We start from the raw sequence: 3,860 nt of genomic DNA, 5'->3' as shown, positions 1-3,860 counted from the left end.
TGTTGAACATCTTGTGCATGGGCAACTTGCCCAATTTGAGTTACAATATCCTCGTATGAGAAGATCGGATTTAGAAGAAAGAAACACCCCATTATCAAGTGATGACTTGAGATACCATAGAACATACATAGCAACATCCAAGTGTTGTTGTAGTGGATCACTCATGAATTGGTTGAGAATGTGCACTGGAAAGGTGATTTCTGGTCTGGTGATGGATATATATATTAGGCGCCCAATTAAGTTCTTTACTAACTTGTATATAGTATGGATGGGCTAGAATTTGGGTCAATATGGTGTTACTGCTCCATAGGAAAAGAACTTGGACGACAGTCGAGCATGCCTGTCTCTTTGAGAATGTTGAGTGTGTACTTTCACTTGCTTAGGAAGATAAAAGAAGGAGATCCAAAAATATCAATGCCCAAAAAATATCAGAGAGGGCCCAAGTCCTTAATGGAAAAACAATGACTGAGGTATTGTTTAAGTGAATTGTACTAACCAGATCGTTCCTATAGCTATGATTAAATAATCCACATAAAAGTAACACAATAAGAATGCTGCTAGATTTGTGAAGTGTGAAGAGAGTATGATCTATGGAAGATTGAGAAAACCCTCATTACTTAAGTGCATGGGCTAAAGTCTCAAACCAATTCCGAAATGTTTGCTTGAGCCTATAGATTAACTTGTTCAGCTTACAAACACAGTTGTCAACTATAGGAAGGAGGCCTAAAGGAGGCCATACATAAACTTCTTTGTGGAGAATTCCCTAAAGGAAAGCATTGTTTACATCCATTTGATGCAAATGCTAATCTCGTGCTACTACTAAGGCCAATAAGCAATGTATAGCAACGGGTGTAAAAGTTTCAATGTAGTCCACACCCTTAGTTTGAATGTAGCCCTTGGATACAAGACACGCTTTATAGCACTCTATACTATTGTGAGGATTGGTTTTAATCTTGTAGACCATTTACAATCAATGGGCTTTTTGCTAGGAGGAAGATCTGCTAGAGACCATGTTTTGGTGAAGCTTCAAGGGTCGTAAGTTCAACTACTAGGGCATTGTGCCAACATGCATGTTGATTGGTTTGCTGGTAAATGGTGGGTTTAGGAGGTAGGATAGGTGGAGTGGACACCAAATTAGAACTGGTAAGATAGTTGCAAATTGGATGACTTGTATAACATACAGAGTTGGTACCATGTAGGCCATGTTTAATTGTGGGGCAAATAAAATGATCCAGTTTGGTGGGTGCACAATGTATTCTAGTGGGTCTAGAATTGGATATCATTGCTATTGGTTGTTTCTAATGGAGAGATAACATCACCTATGACTAGACGTGGAATCACAACTGTAGAGGAAGCATCAACATCAAGAGAGTGATCAACATACTTGAGTGGAAAAAGATCTTCAAAAAATACCACATCTTGAGATATTAATATTTCTTTGGTGACAATAGTGAAAACACGGTAACCCTTCTGGCCATGAGGGTATCCGATGGTAATACATCGCTATGAATGTGGGCTAAATTTATCCCTACCACATTTTTGTGTTGTAGCATAACAAAGACATCCAAATGTGATAGGAAGGTGGCCTTTGAAACAACATTTCATATGTGATTTTACTAGAAAGTTTAGGAGTGGGTATGTAGTTGATCAAATATGTTGACGTAAGAACACATTCCCCCCAAAACTGAACCGGTAAACCTGCTTGGAATATAGAGCTTTAGCCATCTCAAGAAGATGATGATGATTTTTTCCACCACTCCGTTTTGTTGTGAGTTTCGAAACAAGAGCATTGATGGATTATACCATTCTCAGCAAAGTATGTCTACATAGGCCTAGATGGAAATTCCAATCCATTGTCAGATTAGATGCACTTAACTTGTGTGTTAAATTGAGTCCAACAAACAAAGAACATAAGTAAGAACAATGAGCATCAGATTTGCATTGCATAAAAAAAAACCATGTAGCTCATGAGTCTACAACAATAAGGAAATATTGAGCCCCTGAAAGTAAAAGAGTATGATATCCACCCTATATATGTATATGTATCTAGTCAAAGCATTTAGTTGCATTTGTCTTACTAATGTGAATACAAAGTCGAGCCTATCTTGCTTTCATGCAAATGCCACCGCAAGAATTATTAGGTAAAGAATATGTAAATCAGGAATCAATGCAAGATTATGATAAGAAGCATGTCCAAGTCTCGAATGCCACAATTTCGAGTTAACTTTATGTACTGTGTGAAAAGCCATGGATGGTGGAGTAGGTAGAAGATGATACAAACCACCACGCATTAGACTGAACCTAATCACCTTCTTAGAGCTCAAGTCCTGTGTCACACAGAAACTCGAAAAGAACAAGGCAACATAGTTAAGATGTGAAGTTGTTTTTCTAATGGATAACAATTTGCATTTGAAGTCCATCACAAATAGAACATCTCATAGGGACAAACCCGGGGGATAGTGCCAAATCAACTTGTGATTGTATTGGCATTGTAAAGCCATTTGACAAGTGAGTTGGTTTGTTGGGTGAAGGAAGCGTGTGAGTGTCTAGATTCTTGGTAGAAGGTGTCATATTGTCTGAAGCACCATTGTCTAGTAACCAAGGTCCTAACTCTAACAACCAAAGTAAACAAGAGGCCGTATTGACAAAATTTAAGGAAATCATTGGATTATTAGATTTGAGAAGATTCAGAAGTTGATGGTACTATTCCATTATGAGGCTAGCTATCGAAGATGTGTCAGAGGCAACTGAAGCTTGTGAGCTTGACTTCGAAGTACTAGTGTTATTCTTTTCTTGAGAATTGTTTCTCTGTATGCTAGATTTCCCTTTTGCATCCCAGCCTAGAGGGTAACCAATGAGTTTATAGCAGCAATCCTTACCATGGCTTGTCTTTTTGCAATGATCACAATGGAGTTTTGATCAATCTTTGGTGTTCTTGGAACCACCCTTGGCCTGATCAGTTATGTGAAGACCTGATTAGTTCGTTGGCTAGCAACTAACTAATGTTTGTCCTCTTGTGTAATTATGGCATACACCTTGCTTATATATGGGAGAGGCTCCATTCCAAGAATATTGGAGTGAATGGTACTGAATCAGTCACTAAGACCCATGAGAAATTGGTAGACGAGATCTTCTCGCGTTTTGATACCAGAGCTTTCATTACATCGCAAGTGCAGTAGGTATAGATCAACATCTGAATGTAAGTTGAGAGTTCATCCTAGATCGCCTTTATTTTTGTATAATACATTGAAACAAAGAGGTTATCTTGTCTGAGCAATGCTAAATCCTGTTTCAAGTGGAAGACGTGCGATGCATTTCCCTACGAAAGTCTCTCCTCCAGATCTAACCAGATTGCACAAGCATCGTCCATGTAGGCAATGTTGTCATGCAATTCTCTGGCCAAGGCATTGTAAATCCATGATATGACCATTGAATTGCATTTCTTCCGGGCAAAGAGCTCTGTTTGCTTTGTCTGGTCTAGTTTCACGATTATGTCATCAACATAACTAATGTTATTTATTTTTTCCCAAAGAGCATTTGTCATTGCTCTCCTCTAGTCGGATAATTGTCACCATTCAGAGGAGTGGTGACCAGCATGAGCCAGGATTGTTTGAGATGCGGAGATAGTATGGAGACGTAGAATTAGAGTAATCTGCATTACGGATGTCTGTGTGTTTCCACTGACGTTATCTCCAATAACCATCTTCTTGCGCGCGATTTGAAGAAACACAAGGTCGTCGTCGCAGAGAGGAACAAGAAGCAGCGGTGGATTAAACTGAACACTCTGATACCATATCTAATTTTGGTGGCAAAAGAATTTTGTATATTTTATTCATAGAGAGAGGTATTTATAGATACAA

The sequence above is a fragment of the Nelumbo nucifera genome, chromosome 1 (genome assembly GCF_055504915.1).
Source record: "Nelumbo nucifera cultivar China Antique chromosome 1, China Antique-T2T, whole genome shotgun sequence".
NCBI classification, from domain to species: Eukaryota; Viridiplantae; Streptophyta; class Magnoliopsida; order Proteales; family Nelumbonaceae; genus Nelumbo; species Nelumbo nucifera.
Note: the sequence above shows the minus strand (reverse complement) of the source record.